We start from the raw sequence: 16857 nt of genomic DNA on the forward strand, positions 1-16857 counted from the left end.
CGTATGTTTTCCCCTATTAGAATTCTGACTTGAAATCTTTTTTTTTTTCAAAGCTATTCTTGAAACTCTACAATTTATTCTCTCTCTCTCTCTCCTGTCCAACATCCACCTCCTTTGTATTTGCTGCTTTGCACCGAAAGCCCCATGGTTACATGTGCTTTGACACTTGCATTTCAAGATTCCTTCTTGTGGCATGCTGCCAGTACTAGCAATTCATTCAGTGCCATAGACTAGCTTAATTATTCAAGGTCACTCTCTCTGTTGTCTCTTGTCCAGGGAACAGCAGTGACAGGGAGTAAAACTTAAATCTGTCTTTCAGTTTTAATCATAAAACTTTACAGAGTCACAGACTAATTTGGTCTGTTGTGGGTTTTTTTTGCCCCCCCCCCCACTGTACAAATCAGTTATTGCAACGCACGCTGTACCGCCAAGTGGAGGTACTTTGTATTCCAAGCTAGAGCAACACATGTATGGTACCATGCCGTATTTTTCATAGCTATTTAAAAAGTGTAGGTTGTGGAGCTAAGCAGTTTTTAGCTTACCTTTGAACTCCTAAAAAAGTGTGAGCCAGTGCCAAAGAGAAATAAACCCCTTAAGGGATACAATCCAGTAGGCGGTCAAAAGCGTGCAAGTCTGTGAAGTGATTTTCTCTGTAATTCACACCATGTACGTCTTTTTTAGTTAAAAAAAAAAAAGAAAAATCCCGACATTGACTGTAAGTAATTTCTCATTAAAACACACTTTGGGCCTGATTCTCAGTTACACTAAGGCCCCTTTGTGCTGCATAAGGAGCCTGTAAGAGGATGCAAGGCTTCACAAACTGCCCTTCCTGAAAGGCTACTGCTTTTCTAATTTGTTCAGAAAAGTAATGCCAAACAATCTTTTCTCATCTGGAAACTCTCGGGACGACTGCAGTATCTGTGCTTTCCAGCACCTTGTCACTAGCGAAGGGTGCCATATAAGTCAATTAATAATAATGCCTCTCTCCTTGAGATAAAATAGTTCATTTATACAAACCGACTGAGACGTGCAGAACATGGAGCTGGATGTTGACCTTGATGGTGTGGTATGAATAGGACGTGGATTCTCTTTCTTCTCGTGCACTTGGCTTTGTTGCAGTTTTAAAGCATGGACCGTTTGAAGCGCTGCCTGTGTGGATGTGTTATACCGTCTTCCTTTGTCATGAAAGGATCAGCTTTTTCTTCATTTTTAATTTCAAAACCTCTGAGGGTTGAATTACTCAAGGCTACAACCCGATGTACAGAATTGCTGTAACTGTTGATCCTTCCTCACCAATGCAGTGAGCTAACCTGGCCAGCTCTTGAAATCTTTGCATGGCCATTGTTTAGTGTCCTGAGGTTGTGTCCGCTGCTCTCCCGCCCTTTCTAAAACTTTTCACAGAGGAAACAAAAATGTTCTCTGAATGGGAAGAAATCTATTCCTGAGTTGAGGCTATTTCTGGTCATTTCAGGGCAAGTTGTTTACCGCCGTACCCAGGGCAATGCAGATTCTTTCTCCATAAGTGGTCCCATCACCTTTCCTTGCTATAAGCTACAAATCTCTCTCACTTATTTGCTTCAATGCTGGAGATGTTTTTGACGTAATCTCTAAATCCTTGACCATGTTCATGCTTGCACATGGGCCCCCATATGCACCTAGTGTCCACATTACACTGTGCTGGACACGCCAATACCTGTGTCCACACTGCTGCTGCTGTTGTGTGACATTAGTGCTACCATTTCAGGGGTGGTATCCTCGGGTGCGGTGTGGACTGGGAGACACTATAGGAATCACTTTGCTGTGTTTTATTGGTACTGTCTCCTGCCTGCACACGTTTGCCGATGTCAGTTCCTTGATTGTGTTACCACTCACTGTTGTTCTCTGCTAAATTGGGTGGAAGACATGAAGCAATGGGATGATGATCTGGTTCTGCTCCTGCTTGCAGCACAAATTGTTAGGCAGTGGAGCAGATGACTGGCAAGAGGCTGGATGGAATCTGGGCAGAACTTTCTGACTTGGTAAAGATGATCAATGATTATTCCTTCAGCTCGCATGGTACAAATACGTGAATGCTGGTATTGCCATGCTATGTCCTTGGGTGGAGCATTGCATCTGGTGCAGGCGAACCAGTACGATGTGGTGGAATCACCTTGTTTTGGACATCTGGGATGATCAGCAGTGGCTTTGGAACTTCCAAATGGGGACACAGACCCTCATGGAGCTGTGGAAGGAACTTGCACCAAACCTGTAGCACTAGAGCACTCAACTTCAGGAAGTCATAGTGGTGCAGAAGCAGGTGGCTATTGCCCTGGGGAATCTGACAACACCAGATGGCGACAGGTCTGTTGCAAACCACTCTGAGGTTGAGAAGTCCATCGGCAGGGTCATAGCTGTGCAGGATTCAGAAGTAATTAATACTGTGATCTACCCGGGGTGGTTGCCATAAGAAAAGTTCCAGATATAATAGCTGTGTTTGAGAGGACAGGGTTTCTGAACAGTGCACGGCATCCAATACTTGTCCAGAGGAAGGGGCAAGCGAATACATGAACCAAAAAGGTTACTCTTCATGTGTCCTGCAAGGCTTGGTGGACCACAGAGGCAGCTTCAGGAATACAAATGTGAGAAACCCTGGAAAGCTTCATGATGCCAGGGTGCAGAGATTGGGATTGTACTTGAAAAGGGAAGAATGGACTTTATTCCCCAGATATACTGCCGTTCTGTATGGTGTATCTGTGCCAACTGTTATTTTGGGTGCCCCGCATGCCTTGGATCATGAACACTTCCCCCCACCATCAATGACCCTGGAAAAAGGGAATTCAGTTACAAACTCAGTAGCTGCGATCAGGGCCGGCCTCAGGGAAAATAGCGCCCTGGGCGAACTTATATTGTGGGGCCCCTGGCCCCCGCTGCCTCCCCCCCGATTGCCTCAAGCTCTCTTCCATGGCCTCGCATTCCCTGCTTCTTGCCTCTGGATGACCACATCACCCAACCGTAGGGCCAGCCCTGCCCTGCAGTGTCTCACGGCTGGATGCCACGTGATGGGCATCATAGTTAACGTCACAGCAGTCACTTTGACACCCCCACCCCCGTTCTGCCAGTGCTACAGGGACCCCCTCATCTGGTTGTTGAGCAGGACAGCCAAGACGACGTAGCAGGCAGTCTGCCGCACTCTGACAGGGTGCACGGGTGCTGGGGCAGAGTTGTACCTCTCCTGCACCTCCCAGCCTCTCCCACTCAGCACAGCATCCAGCTCCTCTGCCACAGCCCCAGAGGGTCAGCAGCCCAAGGGGATGTGTGGTGACAGGGGAGCATGGTGACCTGAGCTCAGAAAGGCAGGAGGGAACCCAAAGAGTATATGGTTGAAACTGGTCAAGGTTTCTGGTCAAGGAAAAGGCCGTTCAATCAAAGGTCATGGCAGACGCTGTCTTTGCCTAGATTTTTGCTGGAATTGTTTCGATTTTCTGCATGTGAACTAAGTCATAAAGACATTTGCCTACCCATTTTCCATATGGTAGAGTTCTGCCGCATTGAAAACTAGCAGTGGTTTCTGTAAGCACTTTCCCCATCCCTCGCGTGTATCCTTGGGCCTTTGGATATTCTGAACCTGAAGTGGGGTGGAACAGACTGAAAAATGTTTGTAGTGATCACAGCACTAGACAGTTACATCATTCAGTTTCATGTGCTGTGAATCATGGGGTCCAATGCTGACCCTGAAAACACCGTCCGTTCCCCATATGTAGGAAGGAGGGGCCACACACAAGTGATGGAAACAATAATATTTATTAAAAGTACTAGATGGAATGCATACTTAAAATATTTTTTAAAAGAAATGCTAACCACGATTGTTGAAACCATTAAGGGAATGGATCTGTGACCAATGGCCAAACATTTTAATGCCTCTGCACCTGTCCTCGCCTTGCCCTCCCACTGACAAGGGGGGAACAACAGAGGAAAATCACTCTTGGGGAAAGCCAGGAATGTGTCCTGCCATGGGACTTGAGAGGCACGCACTTGGTGGGATTCAAGGACTTCCACAGCATCATTGTTCCCCTTCTGGATGCTCAGGGTGGATGCCCCATGAGGGATTTTGGGTGCTGGTAGAGGGTGTGGTCCCAGAGTCACGCTGGTTTCCTTGTCTCTTCCTGGTCACTTGGCTCAGGGCAGAGAGTGGCTTCTAGAAAGAGGGTCCTCTGTCTCAGCAGAACCCTGGGTGGCAGTCAGAGGAGGAGGGAAGAGGTTGTGGTTCTTGGACAGGTGCAGTGGTCCTGGCAGCAAAAGCACCCCAAACTTGTTCGGCCACCAGTTTTATGAGCCTCTTCATTAGGTAAAAAGAACAGGAGTACTTGTGGCACCTTAGAGACTAACCAATTTATTTGAGTATAAGCTTTCGTGAGTATAAGCTACAGCTCATTAGCTCACGAAAGCTTATGCTCAAATAAATTAGTTAATCTCTAAGGTGCCACAATTACTCCTTTTCTTTTTGCGAATACAGACTAACATGGCTGTTACTCTGAAACCTTTCATTAGGTAATGCTCCCATTCCATGTGGTGTGCCTCCTGCTCCATGAACCAGTTCATTGAAGTCTCTTCTTGCTGAAGAGCTCAGTCCCCCTATGTTCTGAGGAATTTAAACTACTTGGTTTCTCCTGTCCATCCCTGTGAACAGCTCTTCCAGGGTCCTTTTCCATTTGCCTGTGCTGTCTCTGGGGGGCTGCTGCTGCCCTGCAAATTATCAGTCCTACTTATGGAATTGTGCAACTGCTTCGTATCTTCAAGGATCCCGTGTCAACAGTGGATGGATGATAGATAGCATGGGATACCTTGTTTCTAAAACGATGGTGCTGCAACCTGCTGCAGAAGCCATCCTCACCTTTGTGGAGTGTGGCTGTCTGAGTACCTGTGCAACAAGGAGATGCAAATACCACAGGTAAGATTTGGTGTACTCTGATGCATGCAGACCTGTGTAGCAACGGAATATCAAGCACATCAGACAACTTCTGAGGAGGAATAGAAAAGTTTCAGCTATCTGCAAATTACTGTGTCTTTTTTATGAGTAAATATAGCCGAAAAGGGTCTTTCATTAGCCATTCAGTAGCTCATAGTTCTATGTAGGGTTACAGAGGAGTAAATGAATATACTTTGTTATTCACACCATGCATTTGTACACAAAATTCTACAGCCCTTCTACTAAGAGTCATTACTGTTATATAAGTAGTTTACATGTATTTTCATGATAATTAAAGTTGTACCATGAGTGCTTTAGACTTATGTCTTTGGCCAAGCAGATGTCAAAAATGTGTTTTATAATTAGAGGGTAGAGCTCTTATTATCTGCCCAAGTTCATTAAAATAGCAGCCAGAAAAAGTTCTCAAATCAGTCCATTCTACAAATAATGACAAATATTTTGATGTATTACATAGCACAAACAAGCTCAGACTGTTCTGTGACTACAGACTCTTGCTTTAACAGAAGGGAAAACAGTATGGAAAAAGCATAAAATATGTCACCTGGGGCTAAATAGTTCCCCAAATATCCAAAACAGTACTATTTTGTGCACATAGTTGCATTATCAATTGTATTTAGAAGCTTTATGCCAATTTTGGTCAAAATTAAACTGTGTTTCTTTGAGTTATGGCCCTTTTTATGAGTTTATGATTTCTTCTGATTGGATGTCTAATAACGTTTAAACATTACACAGTATAGAAAAGCCTGCATGACTTCCAGCACGAACACCCACTCTGGTGATGACCACCAGATATGTGCCTAACATGGTAGCAATGACATTTTTCTAGCTGATGGGTTACCCCTTTTTGCCCAAAATGGGTATGGGCTGGTAGACTACTTGGTCTTCCAGGGCATCCACAGAGATCTAACACATTTCCATTATGTACCTATGTTCGGAGGTTGGCTGTATGCACTGGACTGGCAGTATTGCCTAGTGGCGAAAGTCCAGTGGTATAGTGGTAAAGTCCAGTGGTATAGTCCAGCTATAACTCAGTGATTTATCACCTACTGGCGATAGTTGGGTTATGGTAGGGAAACCCGGGGCCCCTTTACTCCACTGGGTTCTGACCCAAGGCCCTTCGAAGAAGTAGCTCTTTCACAAGGCCTAAGCATGCTCCCTAAGCCACTGCCTACCATTGTTCCAGTTCCTCTGGCATCATCATGGGCTGGACTTGGGGGTTCCTCCTGTGTTCCCCTCTAATCTGTTTCCAGAGTCTCCTCTGCTGGCAATGGCAAGTCATCACCTTCAACTCCCGCCGTCAATGGGCTTCTAGTGGCTCAGCTATGAGGCTCGATCCAAGTGGCTTGGAGTCCCTGCTGACTTCCCAGTGGGAGGCTGTGGCACCCGACTGCTCTCCTCCATGGTCAGTCCAGATTGGGCTGAGCTGCTCTCATTTGAATGTTCCCACTACTGGGAACATGCCAAGCAGAAGTGAGGGGATGCGGCTTCCTGTGTCCAGAGGAAACTCCTTAATCCTTGCCCTACCGGTGAAGGGTTGGTACACCCCATCACAGCCTATCACAGACTCTTAGGTTGCTTTTAAAGAGTTTGCCATCATGATGTCAGCACAGAAGACTTAGTTCTCCATTGCAACATGCTGGATCTGCCACGAGTAATGGGGCAAGTCAGGAAGGTGATTCAAATTACCTTGACAGGTAAGTGGTAAAACCAGCATAATTCAAAACCCTGTCTTATCAGATCAGCAATACTTAAAGAACCCCTTTCCCCTCAAACCACAAAATCAACTCAGACCTCAACCTGAGATACTAGACAGACCTTGCAGCATGCCCTACTAGCAACCAACTCAGTCTCTGATAGACTTACAATGGAAACAAGTTCGGGAGCGGAGGTTCTCCTGCCAGATTTTGTCGGTGTTTAAACATAAGGATTGTTGACAAGACTGGCTCAGGTAATCTGAACTAGAGAAATGGAGAGCCAACAGTTTTCTCTAAGAGAGCCAGGACCCAAATTATATAGAGAATTACCCTTAAATTGTACCTAGAAACCAACTGGAAGCCAGTGTACTAACATAATATGTAAGAAATTCTTCATTAGCTACAGTTGTCAATTGGTCTTCATGAGTAGCCCCACATACAGCAAATGGACAGTAATACAACCTGGATGAGACAAAGGCATGAATCACGATAGTATGGCCTGTATCTGAGATGAAAGGTTATAAATGCTTTACCAGGAGACGATACAGGAAAACAATCTTCCTTGACAACTATCACTGTCTGGGCAGCCAAGAGCAACCATGGGTCTACAGGACACCATACTGAGCATGCTGTTTGCAGAAAGTAGGCAGGCATCCACACTCACATGCAGATCTCACTTTCATCAACTCCTCTTGCTATTTTCTCCACGCTCACCAGCATAATCTGTTCTTCCCAGAATGAGCCTTGACTAGTTCTAAGCCAGCCTCCAAATTTGGCTGGACACTGGGAAAGACCAACACAGCTAGACACTAAGAAGCGGCAATGGAAAGTGAGAGGCACTGTAGAGTTGGCTGATGGTGCTACAGTCTAAACTCTCTCACTACTTACCCTAGCAGGGCTGTGGTCTGGAAAACTTGGTGCTTCTGGGCTGCCAGTGCTTGGAAGAATTTGAGCATTCATTGAAATGGGTTTTATAACTAATTCCTGGATAAGAATGACTGGGTTTTGCACCTGATTGGCTGCTGCAGTGATAGCAAATCATTGTCAGGAAGACAAATGGCACAGCATCTGGTGCTCAGTTTCAATCCAGGGAAATCCCAGAGGCTATTGGTCAGTTGTGCATCGGCCCAGGAGTGGAGTACCACAGTGTTCTGTTCAGTCAACCCTCCTTCAGTGTGTGTTTGAAGCTGCTAGTGGAGATAATTTGGGGAGCGGTGCCATCTGAATGGCCACTCTCTACTCCTAGGGTTCACCTCCTCATTGGCCAACACTTTATGCCTTCACTAGTGCAGAATGCTACCATTCTCTTGGAGTAGAATTTATACCTGTTGCACAAGATGCAGGCCAGTGATGAGGTGGACCTTATGTCTAGCTGAGATTGAGGCCCGGATGATGGCTAGTTGGCTGAGTTTCCATACGGTCACGACGGAGGTGATGCTATTTGGATGGTGGAAAGCCTACATGTTGCATAGGGAAGATGACAGAACAGAACCCAGCTGTATCCCACATCAGAATGAGTGTAGTGTTTTATCATCTTGCCCTGGGAGTTCTTCTTGCTTCTGTATCACACTGTTAAGTAGTTCAGCCAAGGTGGCATTTTTCCATCTGCATAAAGTGCTTGCAACAGTGTGAAGTTTGTTTTTATTGTCCTGATTTAGGGGACTGTCCATAAATATTTGTCTTTTGCCCCATATTGCTACACCCAAAACGATTAATTAGTAAAATAAGCAGGGTGTTATCTAGCTGTACACACATCTACCTATGCCAAACAAAATTAAAGCATGTTTGAAAGGGTAAAAACTAATGATAGGTTATTTGACTCTAAACTTGGCCCAAAACCAACTCAAAATTTTATTGAAGTTTGCACGTGTTTGGTAGTGTCTTTTTTTGTGCACACATGCATGTGTGCATGCATCTGTAAAACCATTGGTAGATATTTAGTTTCATCTACTTTTTAAAAAAAATTCTTTCTAATGTAGATGAGACTTTGCAGAGAGAGTATCAAGTGGAAGTGCCAGACCAATGCTGAGAAATTGTTTTTACTCAGCTGCCAGGGACTGGCGTGCAAGAGTATTTCCAGTACAGTGAGTAGATACAGCTTGCTACCTAAGATGAGTTCAATGGAACAAGAATAGTACCCTCAGTACATCCAGTCATTTAGTTAAACATTTAAACCATAACCGAACCTCTGGCTAGTTCAAGTTACCAAAGCTCCATAACCTGCCCCCTCAATCATTTACAATACAGTTCAGTAAGTAGCACAGCTAAATACTCATGCCGGTAATTGACAGTGTTCATTAATAGTGGCTGTAAGCATCACCAGTTACTACACAGTGGTATTTTTCTGTTTCTCTCTCTCTTTTTTTAGGTGCTTATATCACTCCACCATAGTAGGGTCTGCAATACCGACATTACTATATTTCCTTTTCAAAGTACAAGGGGATATATGATATCTCAATTTCTACTCTATGGTAGCAGTTGACAAATGGTGACATTTATATGGTGACCGCTGTATCTGCCCCTGAAGTGTGATAGAATACTGATAATCTCCTTATTACCCATGCTAGTGATGCTATTTGATATTTTATTTAACTAAGAATGGATCAGCCACACAACGCACTGAAATATACATATCTGCAACTGCTCGCCTGATGGTCTCTTGAGTAGTATAAAGATTTCTCATGCAGTGTTTGGCTAATGCTAAATACTGTGAAGTGCCAGCAAAGCAGTTCTTACAATTGCCCAAGCAATAAATGACAGAATCGTATAATATCCAAAGAGATACAGGCAAGGGAACAGTTGGTAGTAGTTTTGAAAATATCAGCAAGGTTTTAACTCTCATTGGTATGCTCTACTATATTAATATTGGGTAACATTTTCAAACATGCTTAAATGCTCTTAAGTCACTTAGTTGATGCTGAAAATCTTCCATTTAGCTTTTGAAATGCTGTGCTATGGGTTCCCTGCCGCAGCATCCTAGATAGCTCCATGTCAGCTCTCCTCTTCAATCTCCATAATAACCCTTGCGCCTCCTTCACATTGCTCTTAGCTACAGCCATTGTGTCAGCAGCATGCACATCGATTTCATTACCTGGAGGTAGTGATAGTGACAGTCTACGAATCCTCCTCTTATGGTATCAGACTTAGCAGCAGCATCCTCTTTGTGAATGTCCTTCCCAACCCTCTAGTTCTGACACATTGCTGCCTGATCACTGCTGGGTTTCCACCATTAGATTTAATTGATCAGAGATAATTTTTTGGATAGCACTGCCCCAAAACTTTGCAGGTGGGGAGGTGGGTACTATTTAGAAATGTATGTGGCCTTTTTCCCTGTGCCAGGCCTCAGGAATGTCGGATAATGAAAGAGAGAGGCAATGCTGCAAGATATGACCATTATCAAATAATAATGTCATTTGCAGGCAATAAAGGCTGAGAGAATTCCATTAGCCCAGGGATCTGAAGCCATCTGTCAGGAAAGCACTATCAGAAGATACTATGCAACAACCGAAGTGTCATCTTTCTTGGGGGCCTCTTCTCCTTGCACAACTGAAAAATATTGTATTGTGACGCTTAAAAAATCAACTGCAGTAAAAACTAACTAGTCATTACTTAGCTGTAACAAAGAAAATTCCAGAAGGGAGGACTGTTAGCATAGGGAACTGTAGGGCTTTTCATCCCTGGCACACAAACATACACACAAGCCTTCTGACAACCCCTGGCCATTTGCAACCAGCCAGGTATAAACCAGAGCAGCCCTGAGGCTGATCTATTTTGTGCTGAGGCGTGACTCAGAGAACGATAGCCCCAGGATCAAGACAACATAAAGCCACCTTTGCAATGTCTCCACAAGCTGTGCTGGATGTACCATGGCCAGTCTCCAGAATCTGGCTTTTTGGGGACCAACTTCAGGTAAAGCTTTACAGGTTCAAAATGTCTTTGAAAACACCCTTTTAATTTGCAGAAGAAATTCATACTCATATCAGGGCAATTTTAAGTGAAATATCACACAGAGCTCTGCTCTCTAAAGACTCGCAGGTCTGCTAGCTGCTGTTCATGGAAGGAAATCCAAAGGGAACTCTGTTTTCCTGATCCGTCAGTTAGTCTGTGGAGCCATGGATTCCTAATGCACCCATCACTGCAGTATCTAGGTGGCAAATAACCACAGGATAGACTGCCAGAGGAGGCCTTTTATGAATTAAACTTGTTATCTGAAGAGAATGATCTCTTTACTTTACATAACTTTACTGTTACTGCTTGCTAGTTTTATTTTTATTACACATCTTTGTTTTACCACTCTTGTTGTTTGTGCTCATTTTTTTTAATCACATTGTTCTGTTCCTGCTTCAGAATTATTCTCAATGTATTTGCACTTTTTCTGTACACAGTTGCACTTTTTTGTGGTTCAGTTATTTTAATTCTGCATTTTATTTTAAGTACATTGTTTTATTACATCACTTGTTAATTGTACAATTATCACTCTGTTCCCGCTTTATTTTGCAGCACACAGCAGCCTTCAAGCGTTAGAGCAATGTGCCACTGACAGAAAAAAAATAATGCCTACAGACCCAAAGATGCATTGTAGACAATTGTGTTATCTAATTATATGTTGTTTGGCAAATAGAAAAAAAATTAGCTTGTTTCACACTATTGAAAGGGTGTTCAAAATTTGCCACAAGATCTCTCCATCCCATGAGCCCTATTTCACACCACAGATAATAGCAGGCCAAATTCATAGGCGGGATAAGTTACATGTGGGTAGTTCAGCAGAAGGTGCTGTAATTCGTAGACAGCAGACGTGTGAGACCATCAAAGAAAACCAACCATCAGGAGTGGGTATAAATGTACGGGCTAAAAGGAGTCTTCTTTAATCTATACCTTCTAACATTCTCCTGCTGGCTGGTTTTCCTGCTGCAATCCCACCCTTCCATCCTTTAAGTGTATTTTATTCTCTCACCAGCTTACTGGTACGTGGCTTTCATTACATTTATGTCCACCCTGGATTTAGCCAAAGGGCTCAGGGCCACCCACACCTTGTGCCCTGCATGACCTGGTGATGAGAATGAAATTATAATTGTGCCACAGTGACAACACCATTAACAAGCTATTTAAATTGTGGATGTTCCTTATCCTTGCAACTCCTGGCTCTTATAGACAAGGAGACCAAAGGACCCATCCACCACTGTAAGCTCATAACCTGTTTCCCTTTCAAAAATCCTTCCCATCAAAGCTTCCTTGGGCAGCATGAGTGATAAATTATGTCTAGTGAGGGAGGATTATCATGTTTCAGCCAAAAGTTTACATGCCTATTCAAACCTTCCCTAATTCTCTTGGACTGGAGGTTTCACTAAGACATAGGCTTTCTTGTGGTGTTTCAGCAACTCTGCTTCTAGCCCAAAGCCAGGACCTGCAGAGATATGAGGTAACAGCATCGCTTTTTTCAAACCTGAAAATATGCTTTAAAATTTGGGTGATGGTTTGGGCCAGTTCTTCTGCTATCTTAACCAAAGTGGGGAACACATTTCCAGTTGCTTCACCATTTTGAAGCTGCTGGGCCAAATTCTCTTCTCATTTGTACCACTTTAAATCTGGAGCAACTCCATCAATTTCAATGGGATTATTTGAGATTTATATCAATCTATTCTGAAGCCTAATCCAAATGAGAATCTGTCCAATCAACTTCAATGGGCTTTGGATCAGGACCTTAGTGCAGAATATGCCCCCACTGAGTCCAACTCTAAAGTAAAAGGGAACATTACAAAAATCAACAAGTAACACCACACTATTTGGTATTGTTGGGCAGATTTGTTAGTGCAGTCAGAACCATGTTAAACACCTTAACTACAGGCTTTGGAACAGTCATACATATATACCGGGAAGCATAACATGGGTAAATTAACACCACTCTGGATGTGGATTTTACAGTTAAATTAGTTGTATCTTCAGTTCAGGAGCTCAGTGATGCTCCTGATCTGAAGCACACATATGAAGCACATAATAATCTGGTTTCAGAGTAGCAGCCGTGTTAGTCTGTATTCGCAAAAAGAAAAGGAGGACTTGTGGCACCTTAGAGACTAACCGATTTATTAGAGCATAAGCTTTCGTGAGCTACAGCTCACTTCCTCAGATGCATATCGTGGAAACTGCAGCAGGCTTTATATATACACAGAGAATATATGTTCATATTCTCTGTGTATATATAAAGCCTGCTGCAGTTTCCACGATATGCATCTGAGGAAGTGAGCTGTAGCTCACGAAAGCTTATGCTCTAATAAATCGGTTAGTCTCTAAGGTGCCACAAGTCCTCCTTTTCTTTTTATAATAATCTGGATAATCTTTGCCAGAAACTGGGAATGGGCAACAGGGGATGGATCACTTGATGTTTACCTGTTCCGTTCATTTGCTCTGGGGCACCTGGCATTGACCACTATCAGACGACAGGATACTGGGCTAGATGGACCTTTAGTCTGACCAAGCATGGCTGTTCTTATGGATATGAATTCAATAGTGGGGAACAGATTAAGTTGAAAGGGCAAGGCAAGATGGCATGCTTCTAGCAGAAGTGGGATGGCTGGTGAGCCTTACTCCAATTGCATCTCCTGTGAGAGCTATAGAAGACAAGATAAAGAAGATCTATTGCAAAATATATGGGATAAAATTCTGGTCAGTTACACTGGTGTAAGCCCATAGTAGTTCCATTGACTTCAGTGGAATTTCTCTGGTTATATCAATGCTAGAGAGAAGAGAAGTTTGCCTGTGGAGACTACTTATGAACCATATTGATAGGTCTGACACTATTGGAGGGCAATATGTAATACTTGTGGGAATGACTACTGTTCAGTGAAGTCAATCTTTGGTATAGTTGAGTTCTGTTCTGTGCTTTGGGTATAGTTTTATCTATCTAATAACAAGACAATGGAACATGCTTGGAGGGTTAAAACTTATATGTACCAAATTCCTAGCTGAATACTCTGGGATGTATTTTGAAATTGCATGGTGTATATCAGGACTGAATTTGGCCCTTTTTGTTGCTAAACTTCTAGGCTCTCATTTTTTAAAATGTCTCAGCTAGGCTTCCCACTGTCCACCCACAAATAATTGCAAGTGCCAGGTTACTGGCTCCATTGTGAGTGCAAATGATGTCTAACTGCCTGATTTGAAGCCACAACCCCATAGATGTCTACAGGCCCCCGTCTGCATGCTCAGCATTTTCTCCCACAATTATTTGCAGGTACAAAATGAAAAGCCAGTTTTAAAAACAAGGGTCTGATTCTGATGTTACTCACACCAGTCTGACACTGATGTAACTCCATTGCCATCAGTAGAGTTACTTCTGATTTATACTAGTGCAAGTGGCACACAATCAGGTACATGGCCCTTTTTACATATACACAGACATATACATATACAGAAATAAAAGCCATAATGTTATACTTTTATTTGTCATGTAAGGCACCCTGAAAGCTGGTTTAAGATACTCAGCTCTGCAGTTTGCTGCTCATATAATGCACTACAGGTATTCCTTGGTTTCCTAATTACGTAAAGGTTTCATTTGCAAACCCATCTGTATATTAATTTAGAAGGGTTGTGTGAGCTGGCTGCTGTATCTTTTTTGTTAACAAGAAACCAACAGTTTGTGACCCATTTATAGAATGAACCTGAATGAAGACTGGAAATACTGAGATTCACCATATAACCCTCAGTATCTCATTTGTTTTACAGTAATTTAATGCTAGCTGAACACAGTAGTCAACCTCTTTTACTCCTGCTTCCAGGGTAGAACAGCAGGGATGACAAACCTTATTCTTTACTTCAGGAATAGCACACAGCAGTGAGAGAGTCCAGAGTTGTACCCTAGGAGAGTGTGGGCTGGGGAGGCTCTGAGCAATTCTGATGACTGGATTTTGTTTTGTAGACAAGAAAACCACAGCAATTGCATATTGCACTAAAGCCTGGATTCCCCCCCCCCCCTCCCGCTCAAGTCTAGAAAGTTTTAAGAACCATGAACCACCAATACACAAAGGATTACAAAATAAGGGCCTGATCCAAAGCCCGTTGACGTCAACAGGAGTTTCTCCACTGACTCCAGTACGCTTTGGATTGACCATAAGAGACAGCCAATGCCATTGGGGCAAGACTGAAATAAACTAGAAGTGGATTAATGAGCATAAGGGATTTCTTTTTTAATGAAAAATTTACACCAAGTCTACACCTTTCACCAGTAGGTTTCTCGCCCTAATTCACCCTGGGTCAGTAGTGACCAAAAATGGCTGTTGGGCTTCTGTCTATTAAAGGAGATGGCTGACTCCATCCATTATCTAGGGGGAGAAGAGTTCCTGTCACTTATGACAATGTCATAGAAGCACAGAAATGTAGGGCTTGAAGGCACCTCAAAAAGTACCTTTCATGGAAATAGGACCAAGTATACCTAGACCATCCCTGACAGGTGTTTTTCTAACTTCTTAAAAACCTCAAAAGACAGGGATTCCACAACTTCCCTTGGAAGTCTATTCCAGAACTTAACTATCCTTATAGTTAAAAAGGGTTTCGTAATATCTAACCTAAATCTCCCGTGCTGCTGATTAAGATGATTATTTCTTGTCCTGCCTTCAGTGGCCAAACAATTGATCAAAGTCCTCCTTGTAACAGCCCTTAACATATCTGAAGACTGTGATCAGGTCCCTGATCAGTCTTCTTTGCTCAAGTCTAAACACGCCCAGTTTTTTAACCTTTCCGCGTAGGTCAGGTTTTCTAAACCTTTTATCATTTTTGTTGCTCACTTCTTAAACTCTCTCCAGTTTTTCCACATCTTTCTTAAAGCGTGCCCCAAACTGGACACAATACTCCAGCTGTGATCTCACCAATGCCAAACAGACCAGGACAATTACCTCTCAGGCCTTACATATGACATTCCTGTTAGTACACCACAGAATGATATTAGGCTTTTTTTGCAACTGCATCACATTATTGACTCTTATTAAATTTGTGATCCACTACACCCTTTTCAGTAGTACTACAACCTACCCAGTTATTCCTCATTTTGTAGTTGTGCATTGATTTTTCCTTCCTAAGTGTAGTATTTTGCACTGGTCTTTATTGTATTTCATCTTGTTGATTTCAGACCAATTCTGCAATTTGTCAAGATTGTTTTGAAATCTAATCCTGGCCTTGTAAGTGCTAGCAATCCCTCCCTGCTTGATGTCATCCTCAGATTTGATAAGCATACTCTCCACTTCCTTACCCAAATCATTAATGAAAATACGGAATAGTACCAGACCCAGGACAGACCGCATGCAGGACCCCACGTAGGGTGTCCCAATGTCCCGATTTGATGGGGCAGTCCTGATTTTTGGATCTTTTTCTTATATAGGCTCCTATTATCCCCCACCTCCGTCCTGATTTTTCACATTTGCTGTCTGGTCACTCTAACCCTGCTAGCTACATCCTCCCAGTTTGACGTGAACCATTGATAACTGCTCTTTAAATAGGGTCTTTCAACCAATTTCGCACCAACCCTATAGTAATTTCATCTAGACCACATTTCCCTAGTTTGCTTATGGGGATGTCATGTGGGACTAGAGCCTTACTAAAATCAAGACAGGACTTGATGACCTCGCAAGGTCCCTTCCAGTCCTATGATTCTGTGATATATCCCATCTGCAGCTTCCCACTATTCACTAGGCTAGCAGCCCTGTCAAAGAAATTTGGTCCCTATTAATTATTTAGGAGAAAGGGCAAGGAAGAAATGGGCATGGAGGACAAATGACCTTCTTCCCTCCTTGGGATGGTCCTTTTAGGTCAGGGTGGAGGCACAATACCTGGAGTTGCGACTTCCTCTGGCCATGCCATTCCTGCTGGATGGATAAATGGCTTTTGTTGCAGGGGCTGTGAGTTCATTCCTTAGCATCAACACTAAAAAGTTTTTTTTTTTTTTAAAATCATTAACGAAAGCAGTTCTTGACATTTTAATCCTGATTGCATCTGCTATTGCTGCCACAAAATGAAACATGGAGTAAGCGTCAGCCCTGAAGCAGCCATGCTTTGAGCTTATGGCATAGAGCAGATTGGGGAAAATAAAACAACTCCACTTATCCACAGACAGTACATAAGGCTGTATTAGTTTTGTAATGATCAGCGATCTCACAGAAAGCATGCAAATGACTATTTACTATGGACATCATACAGTCTTCCTGTAAATCA

Source organism: Lepidochelys olivacea, assembly GCF_965140295.1.
Source record: "Lepidochelys olivacea isolate rLepOli2 genome assembly, chromosome: 9".
In the NCBI taxonomy this organism is placed as follows: Eukaryota; Metazoa; Chordata; order Testudines; family Cheloniidae; genus Lepidochelys; species Lepidochelys olivacea.